Source organism: Tamandua tetradactyla, chromosome X (assembly GCF_023851605.1).
Source record: "Tamandua tetradactyla isolate mTamTet1 chromosome X, mTamTet1.pri, whole genome shotgun sequence".
NCBI lineage: Eukaryota > Metazoa > Chordata > Mammalia > Pilosa > Myrmecophagidae > Tamandua > Tamandua tetradactyla.
This window is the reverse complement of record NC_135353.1, coordinates 172573368-172597493: the sequence shown is the minus strand read 5'-3', so window position 1 is coordinate 172597493 and position 24126 is coordinate 172573368. Positions and strand designations below refer to the sequence as shown.

The following is a 24126-nucleotide window of genomic DNA, read 5'->3' as shown; positions in this document are numbered from 1 at the left end:
CTGGATAGAAGGGACATGTGAGCTGAGACCCGAGGGTGAGATGACCCTTTCATTGTGACCAAAGTGAAGCTGTATGAAAAGGGGATGACTAAAAGCACATTGCAGAGTAGAGCACACCACCAAACGATGAGGTCTTTGTGTCTTGGTTTTGGTGAGTGAGTTTTACAACACCTTTGTCATCTGAGGTTGATGACCACAGAGCATCTGCCATCTTCATTTCAGGGAGCTGTGAGCTTCTTGCTTTGAGAACCAGACGAGCAGCGTCCGGGAGCAAAGATGAATGGGTTTTCTTTATAATTGAGGCTTTGGAACTTTCTGATGCATGCTGCTAACATGATTTTTAACTGAACAGTGGGACTCTGTAGAAAAGATCAAGGGTCAGTGCCTATAAACTGCAGCTTCATTTGGGAATTTCAGTGTTTTCATGGACCACTCCAGAAAGATGTCCCTGTTTCCGATGCATGTTAGCGCCACGATTTTTAACCGAATAATGCGACTCTGTAGAAATAATCAAGAGCCAATGCCTATACACTGTAGCTTCTTTCAGAATTTCAGTGTTCTTACTGTTTTCGTGGACCATGCATGCAAGACGTCCTAGTGTTCCTAAAGCGCTCCCATTATTTTTCAACAGGTACACCCCAAGTCCTGGGTCCACGCGGGAATCAGCAGTGGAGTATCGAGCAGGTTGTAGGTAAGTATAAGGAGAATTATCATACAGTTCAAAGTGGAAGTAAGTATAAGGAGAATTATCATACAGTTCAAAAGCGTTTGGAACCACTTTATAGTTTTGTTCTTGAAATTCTACCATCATCGTGCAATACTGACTTTTTTTTTTTTTTAAATACATATCGACTGTTTTGCAAGGAGTCCACTTCTCCTGCTAACTAAGACCCGGTAATTAGGGTGCTGGCGAATTATTATTATTTTATTATATCATTATTATTTTGTCTCCGATGATGCCAGAAGGCATCCCTGTTATTATCTAGGAGGACAGTTCCTTTCTTGTCGTTGCTTATTTTGTTTGTTTGTTGATATTTGTGGGATCCTGTCGATTTTTGCTTTCCTGTTCGAAGGACTATCTTAGGACTCTCTTGCTTCAGTTCTTAAAATATGATTTCACAGCTCGGAGTTGGCCCTCATGTCCCCTCTTATGCCATTCTAAACACCTCTCTGAGATGGAAGGGTCCCCAGTCCCTCGACTCCCTCAGCGTGGAAAGCATGTGTTCAGACGGATGAATGGTGAAGAAAATGGAAATAATGGGCACCTTACTTTCTCCTTTCTAGTCCCCCTGATTCTCTCAAGAGGTTGTGTGGGTGTCATCACTTTTCTAGACTCCATAACCCACTTTGTCTCGTCCAACCAGACAAGGGACAGATTTGGCCAGATATCCTCTCCTCCCGTCTTCCCATGCCTACTATATTTTGGTTAATTTTTCTACATTCCCCTTTGACTTACGTTTCTCAACCGTGATGGTGCCATACCTCCCTCAGCTCTGGCATCACCGCTGAGACACCTGGCTTTCTTCATGCTTGAACTTGTCCCTGGAAGGTGCCCGGAGGGTCTTCCATGCACTTCTCTCTCCTGTGTCCATAATCACAAGACATAAACTTTCAAAAGTAGGAGGAAAGGGTCAGATGCTATTTCGCAGAAGTCCTGTTTGTCTTCTGAAGATGTGACTAAAACCATAATCCCACCTGTAGTGGATTTCCCCTGCTTTTTTTGTTAATCATTTTTTTAGGAAAGAAATTCAGAAGCACAGAAGAGTGCCTGCTGAGATTGATGTGGGAAACCCAAGCTAGGGGAAGCCCTCAATTGTGGGACGCCCGTTTCATGGTTCTCATGAGATATCACCCTCTGAGGTTTATGTTCCATGTGGTCTTTCTATCCATTCATCTCTGAGAAGATAGAGATGGAAATGCTTCTCTCAGCTACTTCAATGCTCCAGCATCCCCAGCCCCTGCTCACACCTGCAGGAAAGAGTTCAGGGAGGTGCTGGTTTTCGGTGAGGGAGGAGAGGGTCACAGAGGATGGTAGAGCTCAGGTCCAGCCAGGACAGGACATGTGGAGATGCAGCGTCCCTACCCTTCCTTAGAACTGAAACCCATCACTTGGTTCAGCCCACAAATCTCCTGCCAAGTACCCTGAACTTTGCAGACCACTCTGTCTGGCTCCAGAAATAAAGACTTCTGGTCTTTATTTCAAAGACACCAGAAGAGAATCTACTCTGAGACATGAAATCTCTGGTGCTTGGCATGGATTTCCAGTTTCCTAGAAGACAGAAAGACTTTGAGAATGAAATCCATGCATTTCTTCCCAAGTTACATTCCATCCTGAATCAAATGTGAATGAACATTTGGCCGGTATCAATGTATGAAATGGTGCAGAAAGCACGCATTCTCCAGACCTGCAATGCTCAAGAGTCTGCGCAGGTTATTTCATTAATGTCATTAATTTTTTAATGGGCCTGGGTACAAGGGACATGTGAGTTGAGTCACGAGGGTGAGAAGACCTTTTCATTGTGACCAAAGTGAAGCTGTATGAAAAGGGGATGCCTAAAGGCACATTGCAGAGTAGAGCACACCACCAAACGATGAGGTGTTTGTGTCTTGATTTCGGTGAGTGAGTTTTACAACCACCTCTGTCATCTGAGGTTGATGACCACAGAGCATCAGCCATCTTCATTTCAGGGAGCTGTGAGCTTCTTGCTTTGAGAACCAGACGAGCAGCTTCCGGGAACAAAGATGAATGGGTTTTCTTTACAATTGAGGCTTTGGAGCTTTCTGATGCATGCTGTTGACATGATTTTTAACTGAACAGTGGGACTCTGTAGAAAAGATCAAGGGTCAGTGCCTATAAACTGCAGCTTCATTTGGGAATTTCAGTGTATTCGTGGACCACTCCAGAAAGACGTCCTTGTTTCCGATGCATGTTAGCAACACGATTTTTAACCGAATAATGCGACTCTGTAGAAACAATCAAGAGCCAATGCCTATACACTGTAGGTTCTTTCAGAATTTCAGTGTTCTTACTGTATTCGTGGACCATGCATGCAAGACGTCCTAGTGTTCCTAAAGCGCTCCCGTTATTTTCCAACAGGAACACCCCAAGTATTGGGTCCACGCTTGAATCAGCAAGGGAGTATCGGACAGGGTGGAAGTAAGTATAAGGAGAATTATGATACAGTTCAAAGTGGAAGTAAGTATAAGGAGAATTATCATACAGTTCAAAGTGGAAGTAAGTATAAGGAGAATTATCATACAGTTCAAAAGCGTTTGGAACCACTTTATAGTTTTGTTCTTGAAATTCTACCATCATCGTCCAATACTGACTTTTTTTTTTTTTTTAATACATATCGACTATTTTGCAAGGAGTCCACTTCTCCTGCTAAATAGGACCCGGTAATTAGGGTGCTGGTGAATTATTATTATTTTATTATATCATCAGTATTTTATCTCCGATGATGCCAGAAGGCATCCCTGTTATTATCTAGGAGGACAGTTCCATTCTTGTCGTTGCTTATTTTGTTTGTTTGTTGATAATTGGGGGATCCTGTCGATTTTTGCTTTCCTGTTCGAAGGATTATCTTAGGACTCTCTTGCTTCAGTTCTTAAAATATGATTTCACAGATCGGAGTTGGCCCTCATGTCCCATCTTATGCCATTCTAAACACCTCTCTGAGATGGAAGGGTCCCCAGTCCCTCGACTCCCTCAGCGTGAAAAGCATGTGTTCAGACGGATGAATGCTGAAGAAAATGGAAATAATGGGCACATTACTTTCTCCTTTCTAGTCCCCCTGATTCTCTCAAGAGGTTGTGTGGGTGTCATCACTTTTCTAGACTCCATAACCCACTTTGTCTCGTCCAACCAGACAAGGGACAGATTTGGCCAGATATCCTCTCCTCCCGTCTTCCCATGCCTACTACATTTTGGTTAAGTTTTCTACATTCCCCTTTGACTTACGTTTCTCAGGCGTGATGGTGCCATACCTCCCTCAGCTCTGGCATCACCGCTGAGACACCTGGCTTTCTTCAAGCTTGGACTTGCCCCTGGAAGATTCCCGGAGTGTCTTCCATGCATTTCTCTCTCCTGTGTCCATAATCAGCAGACATACCCTTTCAAAAGTAGGAGGAAAGGGTCAGATGCTATTTCGCAGAAGTCCTGTTTGTCTCCTGAAGATGGGACTAAAACCATAATCACACCTGTAGTGGATTTCCCCTGCTTTTTTTGTTAATCATTTTTTTGGGAAAGAAATTCAGAAGCACAGAAGAGTGCCTGCTGAGATTGATGTGGGAAACCCAAGCTAGGGGAAGCCCTCAATTGTGGGACGCCCGTTTCATGGTTCTCATGAGATATCACCCTCTGAGGTTTATGTTCCATGTGGTCTTTCCTTCCATTCATCTCTGAGAAGGTAGAGATGGAAATGCTTTTCTCAGCTACTTCAATGCTCCACCATCCCCAGCCCCTGCTCACACCTGCAGGAAAGAGTTCAGGGAGGGGCTGGTTTTGGGTAAGGGAGGAGAGGGTCACAGAGGATGGTAGAGCTCTGGTCCAGCCAGGACAGGACATGTGGAGATGCAGCGTCCCTACCCTTCCTTAGAACTGAAACCCATCACTTGGTTCAGCCCACAAATCTCCTGCCAAGTACCCTGAACTTTGCAGACCACTCTGTCTGGCTCCAGAAATAAAGACTTCTGGTGTTTATTTCAAAGACACCAGAAGAGAATCTACTCTGAGACATGAAATCTCTGGTGCTTGGCATGGATTTCCAGTTTCCTAGGAAGAAAGAAAGACTTTGAGAATGAAATCCATGCATTTCTTCCCAAGTTACATTCCATCCTGAATCAAATGTGAATGAACAGTTGCCCGGTATCAATGTATGAAATGGTGCAGAAAGCACGCATTTTCCAGACCTGCAATGCTCAAGAGTCTGCGCAGGTTATTTCATTAATGTCATTAATATCTTAAAGGGCCTGGGTACAAGGGACATGTGCGTTGAGTCACAAGGGTGAGAAGACCTTTTCATTGTGACCAAAGTGAAGCTGTATGAAAAGGGGATGCCTAAAAGCACATTGCAGAGTAGAGCACACCACCAAACGATGAGGTCTTTGTGCCTTGATTTTGTTGAGTGAGTTTTACAACCACCTCTGTCATCTGAGGTTGATGACCACAGAGCATCAGCCATCTTCATTTCAGGGAGCTATGAGCTTCTTGCTTGGAGAACCAGATGAGCAGCTTCCGGGAACAAAGATGAACGGGTTTTCTTTACAATTGAGGCTTTCAAGCTTTCTGATGCATGCTGCTGACATGATTTTTAACTGAACAGTGGGACTCTGTAGAAAAGATCAAGGGTCAGTGCCTATAAACTGCAGCTTCATTTGGGAATTTCAGTGTTTTCATGGACCACTCCAGAAAGACATCCTTGTTTCCGATGCATGTTAACGACACGATTTTTGACCGAATAAAGCAACTCTGTAGAAACAATCAAGAGCCAATGCCTATACACTGTAGCTTCTTTCAGAATTTCAGTGTTCTTACTGTATTCGTGGACCATGCATGCAAGACGTCCTAGTGTTCCTAAAGCGCTCCCGTTATTTTCCAACAGGAACACCCCAAGTATTGGGTCCACGCGTGAATCAGCAAGGGAGTATCGGACAGGGTGGAAGTAAGTATAAGGAGAATTATCATACAGTTCAAAGTGGAAGTAAGTATAAGGAGAATTATCATACAGTTCAAAAGCGTTTGGAACCACTTTATAGTTTTGTTCTTGAAATTCTACCATCGTCTTCCAATACTGACCTTTTTTTTTTTTTTTAATACATATCGACTATTTTGCAAGGAGTCCACTTCTCCTGCTAACTAGCACCCGGGATTAGATGCTGGTGAATTATTATTATTTTATAATATATTATTATTTTGGCTCCGATGATGCCAGAAGGCTTCCCTGTTATTATCTAGGTAGTATGAATGTATGAAATGGTGCAGAAAGCATGCATTTTCCAGACCTGCAATGCTCAAGAGTCTGTGCAGGTTATTTCATTAATGTCATTAATTTTTTTTTTTTTATTAACGGAAAGAAAGAAAAAAAGAAATTAACACAACATTTAGAAATCATACCGTTCTACATATACACTCAGTAATTCTTAACATCATCACATAGATGCATGATCATTGTTTCTTTGTACATTTGCATCGGTTTAGAGGAACTAGCAACACAACAGAAAAAGATATAAAATGTTAATATAAAGAAAAGAAATAAAAGTAGTAATAATAATAAAAACAACAACAACAAACAAACAAACAAGAAAACAAAAACAAAAAAGAACCCTGTAGCTCAGATGCAGCTTCATTCTGTGTTTTAACATGATTACTTTACAATTAGGTATTATTGTGCTGTCCATTTTTGAGTTTTTGTATCTAGTTCTGTTGCACAGTCTGTATCCCTTCAGCTTCAATTACCCATTGTCTTACCCTGTTTCTAACTCCTGCTGAACTCTGTTACCAATGACATATTTCAAGTTTATTCTCGAATGTCCGTTCACATCAGTGGGACCATACAGTATTTGTCCTTTAGTTTTTGGCTAGTCTCACTCAGCATAATGTTCTCTAGGTCCATCCATGTTGTTACAGGCTTCATAAGTTTATCCTGTCTTAAAGCTACATAATATTCCATTGTATGTATATACCACAGTTTGTTTAGCCACTCTTCTGTTGATGGAGATTTTGGCTGTTTCCATCTCTTTGCAATTGTAAATAACGCTGCTATAAACATTGGTGTGCAAATGTCCGTTTGTGTCTTTGCCCTTAAGTCCTTTGAGTAGATACCCAGCAATGGTATTGCTGGGTCGTATGGCAATTCTATATTCAGCTTTTTGAGGAACCGCCAAACTGCCTTCCACAGTGGTTGCACCCTTTGACATTCCCACCAACAGTGGATAAGTGTGCCTCTTTCTCCGCATCCTCTCCAGCACTTGTCATTTTCTGTTTTGTTGATAATGGCCATTCTGGTGGGCGTGAGATAATATCTCATTGTGGTTTTGATTTGCATTTCTCTAATGGCCAGGGACATTGAGCATCTCTTCATGTGCCTTTTGGCCATTTGTATTTCCTCTTCTGGTAGGTGTCTGTTCAAGTCTTTTTCCCATTTTGTATTTGGGTTGGCTGTCTTTTTGTTGTTGAGTTGAACAATCTCTTTATAAATTCTGGATACTAGACCTTTATCTGATATGTCGTTTCCAAATATTGTCTCCCATTGTGTAGGCTGTCTTTCTACTTTCTTGATGAAGTTCTTTGATGCACAAAAGTGTTTAATTTTGAGGAGCTCCCATTTATTTCTTTCTTTCTTCTGTGCTCTTGCTTTAGGTTTAAGGTCCATAAAACCGCCTCCAGTTGTAAGATTCGTAAGATATCTCCCTACATTTTCCTCTAACTGTTTTATGGTCTTAGACCTAATGTTTAGATCTTTGATCCATTTTGAGTTAATTTTTGTATAAGGTGTGAGATACGGGTCTTCTTTCATTCTTTTACTTATGGATATCCAGTTCTCTAGGCACCATTTATTGAAGAGACTGTTCTGTCCCAAGTGAGTTGGCTTGACTGCCTTATCAAAGATCAAATGTCCATAGATGAGAGGGTCTATATCTGAGCACTCTATTCGATTCCATTGGTCGATATATCTATCTTTATGCCAATACCATGCTGTTTTGACCACTGTGGCTTCATAATATGCCTTAAAGTCCGGCATCGCTAGACCTCCAGCTTCGTTTTTTTTCCTTAAGATGTTTTTAGCAATTCGGGGCAACCTGCCCTTCCAGATAAATTTGCTTATTGGTTTTTCTAATTCTGAAAAATAAGTTGTTGGGATTTTGATTGGTATTGCATTGAATCTGTAGATGAGTTTAGGTAGGATTGACATCTTAATTATATTTAGTCTTCCAATCCATGAACACGGTATGCCCTTCCATCTATTTAGGTCTTCTGTGATTTCTTTTAGCAGTTTTTTGTAGTTTTCTTTATATAGGTTTTTTGTCTCTTTGTTTAAATTTATTCCTAGGTATTTTATTCTTTTAGTTGCGATTGTAAATGGGATTCGTTTCTTGATTTCCCCCTCTGCTTGTTCATTGCTAGTGTATAGAAATGCTACAGATTTTTGAATGTTGATCTTGTAACCTGCTACTTTGCTGTACTCATTTATTAGCTCTAGTAGTTTTGTTGTGGATTTTTCTGGGTTTTTGACGTATAGTATCATATCGTCTGAAAACAGTGATAGTTTTACTTCTTCCTTTCCAATTTTGATGCCTTGTATTTCTTTTTCTTGTCTAATTGCTCTGGCTAGAACCTCCAACACAATGTTGAATAATAGTGGTGATAGTGGACATCCTTGTCTTGTTCCTGATCTTAGGGGGAAAGTTTTCAATTTTTCCCCATTGAGGATGATATTAGCTGTGGGTTTTTCATATATTCCCTCTATCATTTTAAGGAAGTTCCCTTGTACTCCTATCCTTTGAAGTGTTTTCAACAGGAAAGGATGTTGAATCTTGTCGAATGCCTTCTCTGCATCAATTGAGATGATCATGTGATTTTTCTGCTTTGATTTGTTGATATGGTGTATTACATTAATTGATTTTCTTATGTTGAACCATCCTTGCATACCTGGGATGAATCCTACTTGGTCATGATGTATAATTCTTTTAATGTGTTGTTGGATACGATTTGCTAGAATTTTATTGAGGATTTTTGCATCTATATTCATTAGAGAGATTGGCCTGTAGTTTTCTTTTTTTGTAATATCTTTGCCTGGTTTTGGTATGAGGGTGATGTTGGCTTCATAGAATGAATTAGGTAGTTTTCCCTCCACTTCGATTATGTTGAAGAGTTTGAGGAGAGTAAGTACTAATTCTTTCTGGAATGTTTGATAGAATTCACATGTGAAGCCGTCTGGTCCTGGACTTTTCTTTTTAGGGAGCTTTTGAATAACTAATTCAATCTCTTTACTTGTGATTGGTTTGTTGAGGTCATCTATGTCTTCTTGAGTCAAAGTTGGTTGTTCATGTCTTTCCAGGAACCCGTCCATTTCCTCTAAATTGTTGTATTTATTAGCGTAAAGTTGTTCATAGTATCCTGTTATTACCTCCTTTATTTCTGTGAGGTCAGTAGTCATGTCTCCTCTTCCATTTCTGATCTTATTTATTTGCATCCTCTCTCTTCTTCTTTTTGTCAGTCTTACTAAGGGCCCATCAATCTTGTTGATTTTCTCATAGAACCAACTTCTGGTCTTATTGATTTTCTCTATTGTTTTCAATTTCATTTATTTCTGCTCTAATCTTTTTTATTTCTTTCCTTTTGCTTGCTTTGGGATTAGTTTGCTGTTCTTTCTCCAGTTCTTCCAAGTGGACAGCTAATTCCTGCATTTTTGCCTTTTCTTCTTTTCTGATATAGGCATTTAGGGCAATAAATTTCCCTCTTAGCACTGCCTTTGCTGTGTCCCATAAGTTTTGATATGTTGTGTCTTCATTTTCATTTGCCTCTAGGTATTTACTAATTTCTCTTGCAGTTTCTTCTTTGACCCAATTGTTGTTTAAGAGTGTGTTGTTGAGCCTCCATGTATTTATGAATTTTCTGGCACTCTGCCTATTATTGATTTCCAACTTCATTCCTTTATGATCCGAGAAAGTGTTGTGTATGATTTCAATCTTTTTAAATTTGTTAAGACTTGCTTTGTGACCCAGCATATGGTCTATCTTTGAGAATGATCCATGAGCACTTGAAAAAAAGGCGTATCCTGCTGTTGTGGGATGTAATGTCCTATAAATGTCTGTTAAGTCTAGCTCCTTTATAGTAATATTCAGATTCTCTATTTCTTTATTGATCCTCTGTCTAGATGTTCTGTCCATTGATGAGAGTGGGGAATTGAAGTCTCCAACAATTATGGTATATGTGTCTATTTCCCTTTTCAGTGTTTGCAGTGTATTCCTCACATATTTTGGGGCATTCTGGTTCAGTGTGTAAATATTTATGATTGTTATGTCTTCTTGCTTAATTGTTCCTTTTAATAGTGTATAGTGTCCTTCTTTGTCTCTTTTAACTGTTTTACATTTGAAGTCTAACTTGTTGGATATTAGTATAGCTACTCCTGCTCTTTTCTGGTTGTTATTTGCATGAAATATCTTTTCCCAACCTTTCACTTTCAACCTATGTTTATCTTTGGGTCTAAGATGTGTTTCCTGTAGACAGCATATAGAAGGATCCTGTTTTTTAATCCATTCTGCCAGTCTATGTCTTTTGATTGGGGAATTCAGTCCATTAACATTTAGAGTTATTACTGTTTGGATAATATTTTCCTCTACCATTTTGGCTTTAGTATTATATATATCATATCTGACTTTCCTTCTTTCTACACTTTTCTCCATGCCTCTCTCTTCTGTCTTTTTGTATCTGACTCTAGTGCTTCCTTTAGTATTTCTTGCAGAGCTGGTCTCTTGGTCACAAATTCTCTCAGTGACTTTTTGTCTGAGAATGTTTTAATTTCTCCCTCATTTTTGAAGGACAATTTTGCTGGATATAGGAGTCTTGGCTGGCAGTTTTTCTCTTTTAGTAACTTAAATATATCATCCCACTGTCTTCTAGCCTCCATGGTTTCTGCTGAGAAATCTACACATAGTCTTATTGGGTTTCCCTTGTATGTGACAGATTGTTTTTCTCTCGCTGCTTTCAAGATCCTCTCTTTCTCTTTGACCTCTGACATTCTAACTAGTAAGTGTCTTGGGGAACGCCTATTTGGGTCTAATCTCTTTGGGGTGCGCTGCACTTCTTGGATCTGTAATTTTAGGTCTTTCATAAGAGTTGGGAAATTTTCAGTGAAAATTTCTTCCATTAGTTTTTCTCCTCCTTTTCCCTTCTCTTCTCCTTCTGGGATACCCACTACACGTATATTTGTGCGGTTCATATTGTCCTTGAGTTCCCTGATACCCTGTTCAAATTCTTCCATTCTTTTCCGGATAGTTTCTGTTTCTTTTTGGAATTCAGATGTTTCATCCTCCAAATCACCAATTCTATCTTCTGTCTCTTTAAATCTATCATTGTAGGTATCCATTGTTTTTTCCATCTTTTTGACTTTATCCTTCACTTCCATAAGTTCTGTGATTTGTTTTTTCAGTTTTTCTATTTCTTCTTTATGTTCAGCCCATGTCTTCTTCATGTCCTCCCTCAATTTATCGATTTCGTTTTTGAAGAGGTTTTCCATTTCTGTTCGTATATTCAGCATTAGTTGTTTCAGCTCCTGTATCTCATTTGAACTATTGGTTTCTTCGTTTGACTGGGCCATATGTTCAATTTTCTGAGCGTGATCCGTTATCTTCTGCTGGCGTCTGGGCATTTAGTCAGATTTCCCTGGGTGTTCGACCCCACAGGTTGAAAGATTTTTCTGTGCAATCTCTGGGTTCTGTTTTTCTTATCCTGCCCAGTAGGTGGCGCTCGTGGCACACGTTTGTCTATGGGTTCCACCAGCGAAAGTTGCTGTGGGTCCTTTAACTCTGGAAAATTCTCGCCGTAGGGGAGGTTCGGCAGCTGAAGCCTCTTGGAAGAATGCCAGCCGGCCCGGGGTTCCAAACGCGGGGAGGGTCGCCGGCCGCCGCAGCACGGGAGAGCGTCCGGCCGAATTAGCTAGTCGGCCCGGGGCACCAAGCGTGGCGGGAGGGCACCAGCTGTCACAGCCCGGGAAAGTGCACTGTTCCCAGCTGGACGGGGGGAGTCACGTGTTTGGAAGGGACCCCCCGGTCACTGTTCTCCGCAGTCTGGGGATTTCCGACCCAACTATCTCAGTTGGTCCGGGGGACCTCGCGTGGTGGGGGCACCAGCCGCCGTGGCCTAAGGGGACCGCCTGTCCAATTCTACCAGCTGGCCTGTGAAGGTGGAAGGGAGGGACTCCGGTCGCTTGCCGTCCCACCCAGGAAAGCCCGTGCCCCTTGGCGATCTCACCGGAGCTGATTCTCCCAGATAGTCAGCCGTTGCAGGATGGGGTACGCTGTCCCTTTGATCTCCCTCGTGGCTCCGGGAGCTGCTCTGTATTATCTCCACTCCCCCAGTAGCTGTTCTGGAGCAGGAAAGGTGAGGGCAGCAAGGCTGTAGAGGCTGGTGGCGGAGGAGCCAGTGAAGGCGGGAAAGAAGGCACCGTAGTGGTTGGAGAGCGGCCAGAGCAGGAGGGGGAAGAGGGGGGAGAAGGAGGGCAGGCGGGTCGGCTGCTGCGGGGCGGGGGCGCCACGCGGCGGGCCAGCGGAGAAAGAGAGGAGAATGTCATTAATTTTTTAATGGGCCTGGATAGAAGGGACATGTGAACTGAGACCCGAGGGTGAGATGACCCTTTCATTGTGACCAAAGTGAAGCTGTATGAAAAGGGGATGCCTAAAAACACATTGCAGAGTAGAGCACACCACCAAACGATGAGGTCTTTGTGTCTTGGTTTTGGTGAGTGAGTTTTACAACACCTCTGTCATCTGAGGTTGATGACCACAGAGCATCTGCCATCTTCATTGCAGGGAGCTGTGAGCTTCTTGCTTTGAGAACCAGACGAGCAGCTTCCGGGAGCAAAGATCAATGGGTTTTCTTTACAACTGAGGCTTTGGAGCTTTCTGATGCATGCTGCTAACATGATTTTTAAATGAACAGTGGGACTCTGTAGAAAAGATCAAGGGTCAGTGCCTATAAACTGCAGCTTCATTTGGGAATTTCAGTGTTTTCATGGACCACTCCAGAAAGACATCCTTGTTTCCGATGCATGTTAGCAACACGATTTTTAACCGAATAATGCGACTCTGTAGAAACAATCAAGAGCCATTGCCTATACACTGTAGGTTCTTTCAGAATTTCAGTGTTCTCACTGTATTCGTGAACCATGCATGCAAGACGTCCTAGTGTTCCTAAAGCGCTCCCGTTATTTTCCAACAGGAACACCCCAAGTATTGGGTCCAGGCGTGAATCAGCAAGGGAGTATCGGGCAGGGTGGAAGTAAGTATAAGGAGAATTATCATACAGTTCAAAGTGGAAGTAAGTATAAGGAGAATTATCACACAGTTCAAAAGCGTTTGGAACCACTTTATAGTTTTGTTCTTGAAATTCTACCATCATCATCCAATACTGACTTTTTTTTTTTTTTAATACATATCGACTATTTTGCAAGGAGTCCACTTCTCCTGCTAACTAGGACCCGGTAATTAAGTTCCTGGTGAATTATTATTATTTTATTATATCATTATTATTTTGTCTCCGATGATGCCAGAAGGCATCCCTGTTATTATCTAGGAGGACAGTTCCATTCTTGTCGTTGCTTATTTTGTTTGTTTGTTGATAACTGGGGTATCCTGTCGATTTTTGCTTTCCTGTTCGAAGGACTATCTTAGGACTCTCTTGCTTCAGTTCTTAAAATATGATTTCACAGCTCGGAGTTGGCCCTCATGTCCCATCTTATACCATTCTAAACACCTCTCTGAGATGGAAGGGTCCCCAGTCCCTCGACTCCCTCAGCGTGGAAAGCATGTGTTCAGACGTATGAATGCTGAAGAAAATGGAAATAATGGGCACCTTACTTTCTCCTTTCTAGTCCCCCTGATTCTCTCAAGAGGTTGTGTGAGTGTCATCACTTTTCTAGACTCCATAACCCACTTTGTCTCGTCCAACCAGACAAGGGACAGATTTGGCCAGATATCCTCTCCTCTTTTTATGTCTTTTAAGGATGGGCTCCCATCTGCCTGCCACTGCTTCTGGAAATCTTGGCTCATTTGGCCTCTCTTTCCCCAGGACCCTATTCTAAAATGGAATCCCATCCACCTGGCACTCCCCATTTCTGCAGTTTTTTATGCCATAGCAATTTTTACTCTCCAAAATGCAACACCACACCATTATTTTTGGCAATTTTTACTTTTCCATATGGAATGGCACACCACTATCTTCGAGTTTATTTTCTTAAATGGGAATGAGAGTTTCACAGGGGTGGGGACTCTGTCTTGTACTCACTATTGCAATACATTTCCCACTGCAGCTCCTTATTGCACCATGAGTGGTAAACCCAAAAAGGCTCACAGCTCAGTCCCATGAGAGGACACCCAAGGTGGAATCCCTTTACTAAGATGCATAACCTCAGCTCCTCTTACTCTGCTACTCTAAGGCAGTCCTCACCCCCAAATGCTCTGCGTTTTGAAAAGGGTGTTTTCCTTTGCCACAGCAGAGCATCAGAAACTAATTGGCTTCAACCACAGACATTTATTGTGTCGTGGTTTTGGAGGCTAGAACTTACAAGGCAAGTGTGGATGGGACTGTGTTTCCACTTACAGGGGGGGAAACATCCTGTGTGTCTCCCTGGTTTCTGGTGGGGAGCTGGTAATCTATGGCGGCCCTTGGTTTGTGGTGACGTAACTCAATCTCTCTCCATCTCACGGTCGCCTTTCTCTGTGTGTCTGAATTTCTTCTCCAAAGCGGACTTCAGCCCTACTTGTTGAAGGTCTGCCCTCATACAATAAAACCTCCTTTTAACTATTTCCGTCTTCAAAGACCCTATTTCCAAAGAAGGTCATGGTCATGGCATTGGTGTTATGCCTTGAACATGTCTTTTGGGGATACAGTTCCACTTACAATACCTGATACCGTGCAAGACATTAATAAATGTTATTATTTATCCTGGAACTCCCTGCTCTGATGGCTTTCGGAAAGCCCCTTTTTTGAACAAAGCGAGATAGATGTGTTTAACAGCGCCTGGATTTTAATCTTCTTGAAGACGGTTGAGTATCTTCCATGTCACAAATTTTTTTAAGCACAGGACAGCTTGAAGGACCCTTATTTACTTGTGTGCCTGCTGCTCTGGAGATGCTTTGGAAAGGGTGTGATCCATGCTAAAGAAAAGAAGACGTACTTTTATAAATCCCAGCAGCATGCTTCTCTCCTTTGGTGCAGCAGTCCATTTCTGCAGGGATTTCTTTGAGAGCAGATTACTTCATACGGACTGTGTTCTAGTTTGCTAGCTGTGGGAACGCAACACACCAGAGACGGATTGGCTTCTAATAAAAGGAGATTTATTTCATTAGTTCTTCAGAGGAAAGGCAGCTAACTTTCCACTGAGGTTCTTTCTTACATGGGAAGGCACAGAATGGTCTCTGCTGGTCTTCTCTCCAGGCCTCTGGGTTCCAACAACTTTCCCCGGGGTGATTTGTTTCTGCATCTCCAAAGGCCTGGGCTGAGCTGCAAGTGCTGAGATGAGGTATGCTGAGCTGCTTGGGCTGTGCTACGTTGAGTCTCTCATTTAAGCACCAGCCAAGTAAGTCAAACGTCATTCATTACAGCAGACACGCCTCCTAGCCGACTGCAGATGTAATCAACAACAGATGAGACTCACGTACCATTGGCTCATGTCCACAGCCACAGAACTAGGTGCCTTCACCTGGTTAAGATGACAACTGAATCTACTACCACAGACTGTATATGTTTCCTGGGATGTCCTGTATATGTTAGCTGTAACAAATCACCACTAACTGGGTGGGCTTAAAACTACAGAAATTTAGTCTCTTTCCATTCCGGAGACCAGAAGTCTGACATGAAGATGTGGGCAGGACTGGTTCCTTTTGGAGGATCTAGGGGAGGTTCCTTCCTGCCTCTCCCACCTTCTGGTGGGTCCTGACATCTTGGCATTCATTTTCACGTAGATGCAACACTCCAATCTCCACATCCATCTTCCCAGAGCTTCCCTCCCTCAATGTATCTCAAATTTCCTCTCCTTTGTCCTATAAGGACACCCGCCTTTGGAGCTAGAGTCCATCCTTATTCACGATGATCTGACATCAAGATCATTAGCTGTCTGCACAGACCTTCCTTTCAGATAGAGTCACATTCTGAGATTCTGGGTGGATGTGATTCTGGGAGACACTATTCAGCTTAGTGTATGCACCAAACATGGAAAGAAGAAAAGCTATTATACTGTCATGAACTGTGAGGATTCTGAACCCTTTGTGTCTTCATCTGTTTATGTCATACACTCTCAGAAAGCAGAGGGGGCATGGGACTCCTTGGCAAGCATTCGCTGTGGAAGTGAAGGACATTTTGGGGAATGGAACTTGCATTAAAAGGGCAGACGGTTGGAGCTCTCCCAGGGGCACGCTTCATGTATTAGCTAGGATTCTCTAGAGAAAGAGAATCAGCAGGAGATGTCCATAAATATAAAATTTATAAAAGTGTCTCATGTAACTGTGGGAATATGGAATCCAAGTTCTGGAGGGCAGGCCACAAGCTGGCAGCTCCAAGGAAGGTCCTCAGTGAACTCTCAGGAGAGGCTGGTTGGACACCATGGGGATGTAAGAGTCCAAGGTCTGGAGGGCACGCCACAAGCTGGCAGCTCCAATGAAAGTCCTCAAAGAGCTCTCAAGAGAGGCTGGTAGGGATGGGAATGGAAGAGTGCAAGGTCTGGAGGGCAGGCCACAAGCTGGCAGCTCCAAGGAAGGTCCTCAACGAGCTCTCAGGAGAGGCTGGCTGAAGCAGGAAAAGTGATGGTCTCTTCTGAATCTTCCTTAAAAGCCTTCTGGTGATTAGATGAAGCATCGTTCATTGCAGAAGACACTCCCCTTAGCAGTTCAGCTATGGAGGAGTCTGCATGGTTATGATTGAAGTCCATGAAAAGTCCTCATGGCAACAGAGACGCCAAGGACCAGATGACCAGGCACCATCCCCTGGCCAAGTTGACCCATGAACTTGGCCATGACACCTTGGGGCAACTCTTCAGCTCCCTGGGGAGGAGGCAAGCAGATGTCAGGTGTCAGGATTCCACAGGTTGGGTGTGAGCATTGGGGCAGCCTCCTGCTTAACCCCAGGTGTTAAAGAAATACCTAATATGGAGCCTTCATTTCATGGTTTGTACCACCAGGAGGTGGCAGAGAGTTCCTCATGTGCAAAGGCCCTGGGGCCCTAGGAGATACAGCAAAGAATAGGGTGTCTGGAGACAGGGAGGGGAACAAGGCTGCTCATTCCCTTGTGCATCCTGAGAAGAATGAGATAGGTTTGGAACTCTGGTCTTAATATTCTGTCCAAGCATCCTAAACGGGCTCTTTGGGTTCCGAGAGCCTTATTTGGGGAACTTTGTAAGAATTACCATTTGTTCTAACCCACAGGTAACAGGAATTCGCACAACTTTGGAAACATTCCACCGAATCCCAGGCCTGCTCCCGGTACATTCTGGGTCTCTCGGCATGATGTTGATTTGTGGAGAAAGGCTTGTCTGAGGAGTCTCGTGTCATGGGCAAGGACTCAGGCATAAGTGGGAGAGCGTGGCGATGTGGGGAACCGATGGAAGGTTTGGGTACTGCAGCGGTGAGGCTGGGGTTTATGAGTGTGCTTCACAGGGTTTGTGGAATTGAGGAAAAGCGATAGTCAAACAGGTAAAGCTTAAGATTCCATTTGAAATGTTGTGGTCGTTTATATATAAGCATATGTCTATATCCCGGTATATACCTTGACACCTATCGATCCATCTGTTATCTATCAATCAATTAATCACCTATCTTTGCATCTCCCATCTGTATCATCAATCCAACATCTCTTCATCTATTCCCGTATCATTTATCTACCTATCCATCACCTCTTCATATTTATCTATTTGTACCTATCAACTGTATATCATCTCTCTCTCTATAGATATACATATGCATTTAACTTTCGGTATAAACCTGACTCTATAATTGGAACTTGAGTACCTACAAAGAACATTTCATATATAAATACAATAATTAAGTAACACCTGTGTAAGCCGTTGTGCTTCCAGATTAACAACTACCACTTTTTTCTAAATTGTGGAACATATGCATAAGGTAAAACATGCCATTTTAATCACTTTTTAAGCACCCGATTCTGAGGTATGAGTTACTTTTACAGTGTTGTGTTGCCATCACCATGTTGCATTACCCAAACGTTTTCATCACCCAAAACAAACAATCTGCATCATGAGGGGAAATTTAGTACATGGGTTCCTGTATACCCCCATGCCCCCAAGAACTTGGCTGCAATTAATTGTAATTTCTGGTCTCTTTGGAATTGCTTATTCTGGAGATGTCCCATAAATGGAATCAAATAGCACGTGGTTTTTTGGCTGACAGGCGTTAGCATGTGCTTGCATGTATGTGCATATGTGTGTCGTTAAAATTAAAGCTGTAATCCCACATCCATTTATTCTTCTTCATCAGACTCAGCCTTCATCCTACTTATTCCTTTGTATTTCTGGTCTGCGGGTCACACTAGGTCATGAGCTTTTCAGATCAGGGGGCCGTGTCTGGTCTTTTCATTGTTGTATCAGCATCTTGAAATGTGCTGGCCACAGAAGATGAAGTCAGTGGAATAAATATGCTATGCTGCATAACAAAATGCTCCCCAAACTTCGTGGCTTAAAACACCAACCATTTACTATGATTATGCTTGTGAATCAGCTATTTGGGCGAAAAGCAGCTGGGAAGCTCTGGCCTCTGTTGAATTCCCTCCTCTGAGGACAGTAAGCCAGCATGGGGTGGCTGAAGCCTTAGGTGAGACAGATCGTTTCAGTTTTACATGGTCTCAGGACCTGGGAGCTGGACAGAGTCCAGTCTACAAATGTAGAAATCAATCACACTAAGCAACGAGACAAAAAAAAAAAAAAGCAAATCAAATGCCAGTTCGATGCAAAGGTCTGTCTTGAAGGCTGCGCCTGGGCAAGTTTGGGCAAGGATGAGTGTTTGGGATGGTGCAATCACTTCCCAAGAGTTCTTTCTTGGACCAGCTCTTCTTCTGTGGATAGCGAGGGTAGACAGGTAAAGGTAAGTTATTGACACCACAGGTGGAGGTGGTAAGAGAAGGGATGATTTTCCTGCTGGCTGTGATTTCCTCGTATCTGACTTTTCCTCACTCCTGCAGGCAACCTGATTGTGAATATTGCATCTCCCGTCGTATCTGTCGTGGTAGTGGCGCTGGTGGCTGTGGCCGTCTGGTATTTCATCTACAGTCGGAGAAACCGCTACAACTCAAACGGCAAGTTTTGCCCTTAACCTTTTTTTCTTTTTTCGGGACCTAAAGCTCGATAAAGATATTTGCTGGCAAGGTTTGCTGGCCGTGGCATTTCTGGGTGAATTCGAGAATGGGTTCCTTGCCTAACCGAGTCATTTTATATTGGGGTGTCATGCTCTCTTATTCTTACTAAGCACACGAATAATTCTAAATACTCATTTTACTCTGTCGACAATAATACCGATGATTGTTATGGTCTTTGCAGCTTGCAAAGCCACCGTAGGCTCCCCCTTTGGGTCCTTCTATCAAACTCTTATAGTCTAGGCTGCGATGAAAACCTCAACCTTCTTCAATGCTAAAATTAACGTCGGTCGGCACATGGAAACTCGAGACGAAATGAAACATGGGCTTTTAACCATCGAGGCCTATTCTTACGACTTAAAGTTTTTTCAGAGCTGCAAGGTTTGGCTTTTCGGGCAAGGCTCTTCAATTATTGATTTATTGGAAAAGTTAGACATATGGGGGATGGAAAGTTAGACATATGGGGGTTGCATTCTGCAAGCTTTTGTTAAAATCCCAAGTAAGCTAGGAAAAAGAGTGGGGTCAGACCTGAAGATGTTGCCCCTTGCCCCCCAAACTGAAGAAGCCCTTAAGTTTTAATCCTTTCTGTGGAATTCAGAGGTCACACGGACTCCAGGGTGGGGAATGGAAGGAACAGCGGGTGTTTCTGGTTCAGCGTTAGGTTCGGGCTTCTGGGTCTGATGAGGAGTTAGGGGTGATTGGGGGCAGGGGTGTTGGCAGCTGCTCAGCGCCCTAATGACGGCTTTAAAACGAGGGACCCAGGGCAGAGAGGGAAGCTTTACAGAGCGAATGGTGATTCAAATTTTCACTCTCTGTCTCTCAAGATTTGATCCTCAGCTTACCCAAGTCCAAATGCGTCTGGATGTTCGTCCAGAGCCTCTGCTTTATCACTCCCTTGTGTCCTGGGAGGAAGCAGTCCAGTTACAATGGCCGCTATTTATTGAAGTTTTCGCATCTTTAAGATTTGTCTGGCAGGTTGCAAAATGCAAAATGCAAAATGCAAAAAAAAAAAAAAAAAAATCTGTCCACGAGCTCCCTCTGCTGGTGGTGGGGTGGAATTGACCTCAGGCCGCCCCAAAAAGTTGGGGAGGGGGGGATTGAATTTGGGAAAGTCTTATCCCCCTGGCATGTGTTAGCATTCCAGTGACAGGGTGCATTAATTTCATTGCATCTTTGGAGGCGCTTTGCAAGCATTTGTTAGCCAAAGTCAAGGGGATTCCACCAAATCTGTCATTAAGATAAACTTCAAAGCAAGATTTTAAACAATGCAATCAGCAAACCACAGCCTTGGGAGCCAGTTGCCCATTTATATAAATGAAGTTTTACTGGGAGCTTGAGCTGAGGTTAGGGTGAGGGAGTGAGGCTGGGTGAAGTAAATGCAGCATCGAATCCTGCCTTTATTTAAAATGTGGATGTTTTCTGCACCATTTACCCTTTGGGCATGAATTTTTATGTTTTAAAAATTGGTCAAGCATTATATCAGTTTCAGGTGCCCATTCACATTTTGCTTCAGCCTTGCGCTTGCCGTGTATGAGATTTGGAAGCAGGGTTTTTAAAATTTGAATAACGCCCCCCGGTTTATCTATGTGAAGTCCTTTTTTTGTTAACCCCATTTACGTCTGTGGCTTGTCTGGAAGCTCTTTCCTGCCCTCTTACTGCCAGATAACCCTTCTATCTGCTTCATCTAAGCACGGCAGTTGTAACTGCATCGACATCACCAACACTGAGCTTGTCTTCCTAAGTGATAGGGTTTCTGGGGTGAGAAGAGAGAAGGGTGCAGGCATGGTTTCCTTGTTGGGGGACACTTTCCCCCATGCAATGTGAGCTTGTGTAGGGGCTATGCTGCCTCACTGGCTGCAAAACCTGTGAAATGTCTAAGAAACATGCATCCTGTGGCTCCTCCTTTGGGTCTCCTGACAGATATTTGACTCCGCATCAAACTGCTGAGCTGGAACCGCCTTTTTCTGTAGAATGGAGCTAATAAGACCCACTGCCGAGGTGATAAAAATGAAGGAGGAGAGATCCAGCAAGGCCTGGAGTTGTGCAAGCTCTGTAAAAATAATCACGGTGCCCAAAAGGATACACAGTATTCAATGCAATGAAAATGTTGCAAAGCCTTAGCAAACAAGTAACGCTTAGAGAACACAACCGGTACATTGTTTTTTCTTTTTCATTTCCAGTTGTGACCCCATTGCTTTCGATCTTTCCTTGTAGGGCCACAGAATATGTGAGGCTGTTGAAGACTTTGCAAGAAACCCCATGGAAACAAGAGCCTCTTTTATCAGTGCTGTGGAAAGTTCCTGTTTTCTTGGCATAATCCACCAATCCCAAGTGTTTTCTGTTTAAGACGTGTGTGCCACCTAAGAAGAAGGCTCCAATTCACTGGGACGACCTGTGCTTGTAAAGACAAGTTAGGCAGTGAAACCCTGTGCTGTGAAACGGTTGCTTCATCTATGGGTTCGATCACTGATTCGGACGGGGAACTCAGATTCTGTTTTGAGTTCGAAAAATGTCTCATTGTACAATTATACTTGCAAATTGTACCCTATTCCTTTTGTCAGAAAGCACCGCAGTTGTGAAATAACTAAGTGTCTTGTGGGGGGTGGATATTGTCCATTTCTGAGGGATGAAGACTATGTTTGATGGTTTGCCAGGAGAAGCACAACCTGTTCCACATTCTTCAGTTATGTCAGAAAAAAAAGAATGGAGCTTTAGACCTACTCAATGAAGCTGCAGTTAATTTTTTCCCAGCACAGTCATCACAGTTTCATTCCCTCAGGTTCTCTGCTCATCTGCCTATAAAATTACTATTACCTGCAGCAAAGAAAGTTGGGGTTTGGGTTTTTAAAGGCAATATTGCTGATGTTAAAACCATGGAGGGAATAAGATTTGGAGTACTTTTTCCTACAAAATCTTAGGGTTTCGGTATTTTTGGAAAATAGAGAAAGGAAAGAGTGATTTTCATATTTTAAGCCTTTTTATAGTATTTTTATCTTTGATGTTAGATAACTACCGGTTTCTAATGCTTTCTTTGGTGTATATGTGGAAAATTAAAGGAGTAGGAAATCTTAAATTCCTTAAGCATATAAAAGTTTACTTGCTATTTGCTGCTCGTACTATTTGAGGAGGAAAGGAAGCTGTGAGCACAGTGGTTTTATGTACTAAGGTTAAGTGTTTATAAAGTGTTTTTAGACTTTGACCTGAGTGAAGGCATTTGTTATAACTGGAAGATATACAGAGAATCCGTAAACATTCCCAAATGTGCTTGCTTTTTGTGCTAGTTATCATGGATTGCTTCTTGGAAGCAGAAAGTTCTTGAATGAGTTCCTCTAATTAGAGAGAGGACTTAAAGTCCTTTCAATGTGTCAGAACTACAGAACTTAAATTGAGGATTTATATTGAGTTTAAGAAACTGAAGACAGTCCGAATTTCCTATTTCCTTACATATATCCTACTGTTCCTCAAATTCTTATAGATATTTTCTCAGAAATGACAAAGTCTAATGCTCATATATTATTTTCTGTATATGAATTGCAAGGTATGTTTAAAGAATTCTTGTTAAAAAGTAAGTTGGCTTGTGTATGAATATATAACCATACATATACATAAAATAAATGCAAACATATATAGCCAGATGGGGTTTAAACATTTCTGTAATTAAATCCATCCTTGCCCTTAACTGTCATAAACACCTTCTCATCATTTAAAGTAAATGTAAAAGAAAAATAATAGATGGTGTTTGTTGAGCTGACTTTTTTTCTCTCTCACATAAAAATTTTGGAAACAGTATGAGAAGGGTCTAAAATATCATGACGCTACTTCACTGTGCATATATTCAATACATGCCTTTTTAAATTCAATTGTCTGTTATCAAGTGCTCAAATACATGTGTTTTATTTCTGAAATGCTCCTCCCGCTGCATTCCACAGACACGGCAGATGTTTGAGAATCAGAGAGACAATTTTTACCTTCATAGGGAGGACATTTTGTCATAGGTACCATTCAAAATAGGATGGGTTATGAATATGTATAAAATAAATGTCTGTACCAAATTTGGGGATAAAATCACAGGAACGAATGGAGGAAAAGGTGGCTAACGGTAAAGTTCCTTCAAGTGAACATATTTGAATAGGGACCACTCTCTGACCCTCTCATGAAGGAGGCAGCACAGACACCTGCAGAATCAAAAGAAAAGTCAAGATAAACTGTGATCTCCGTGCGTCTTGAAGAAGGAAATGATAACATGGAGGCATTTCATGTAAAAGGCGACACTCCTCAACTCTTTAGGGAAACCCGAAGGCAATTTGGAATAAATGGGTGGATATTTTCATATCGGAATGGACAAAAACTGTAATTTCAGAGGACTGAAGAGGGAGGATGTAATTTTGCATACTGTATTTTTAATTTCACTTCCTTGTCTACAGCTAAATAAGTATTTTTCTAAGTAGTGAAGGAGTACATGCAAAACTTTTCAGTTCTAGTACAGAGGAAACTATAGCAAAGGTGATCCTACATTTGAGTCCTCAAACTGGGAGATTGAATTATATACACAAATGTATTAATGTATTTTGGGGCATGTATAGTTCTCCTCATGTTCTGAGAACTAATGGGACATTCACTTAACTCAATCACAGAGAGAGCAGTGAAGGTCTGTTATGGTTAAATTCTGAACTCAGAGCTGATGCAGGGGTTCAAATCCTGCCTTTTCCTTTGCCAGCTGTGCAACCCAAGGTAGGTTACATAATATTTCTGTGCCTTAGTTTCCTCTGAGGAATAACAAGGATAATTCAAGGCTTTGCTTGGCCAACTGTGGTGAGGCTCGATGAAGTAATGTCTGAAAAGTATTCAAAAGACCTGCTGTCTGGCACGTTGTAAATGTGACGTCAAGTGTTGGGAAAAATACAAGTAAGCTTTTTCCTCATGCCCCCACAGTTAAATTGCTACCACATGGGACATCGTTTTTTTAGAAGCAGCTCAGATGTTGAGATCATGGGTCCAAAACTGCAGACTATGGCTAAAAAATACCCAGTAGAGGAGGATGTAGGTTT

At 42.3% G+C, this 24126-nt stretch overlaps 1 long non-coding RNA gene across 1 annotated transcript in view; it reads left to right on the top strand.

Moving 5' to 3' along the window:
- The window catches only part of LOC143671494 (uncharacterized), a 32024-nt gene extending 9123 nt beyond the window's left edge, over nt 1-22901 (top strand). Inside the window, exons 3-7 of the long non-coding RNA XR_013169574.1 lie at nt 5604-5663; nt 12941-13000; nt 17140-17196; nt 18908-19021; nt 21293-22901. This is a non-coding gene — a long non-coding RNA (uncharacterized LOC143671494). The remainder of the gene's footprint in view (nt 1-5603; nt 5664-12940; nt 13001-17139; nt 17197-18907; nt 19022-21292) is intronic.
- Nucleotides 22902-24126: the final 1225 nt, after the last annotated feature.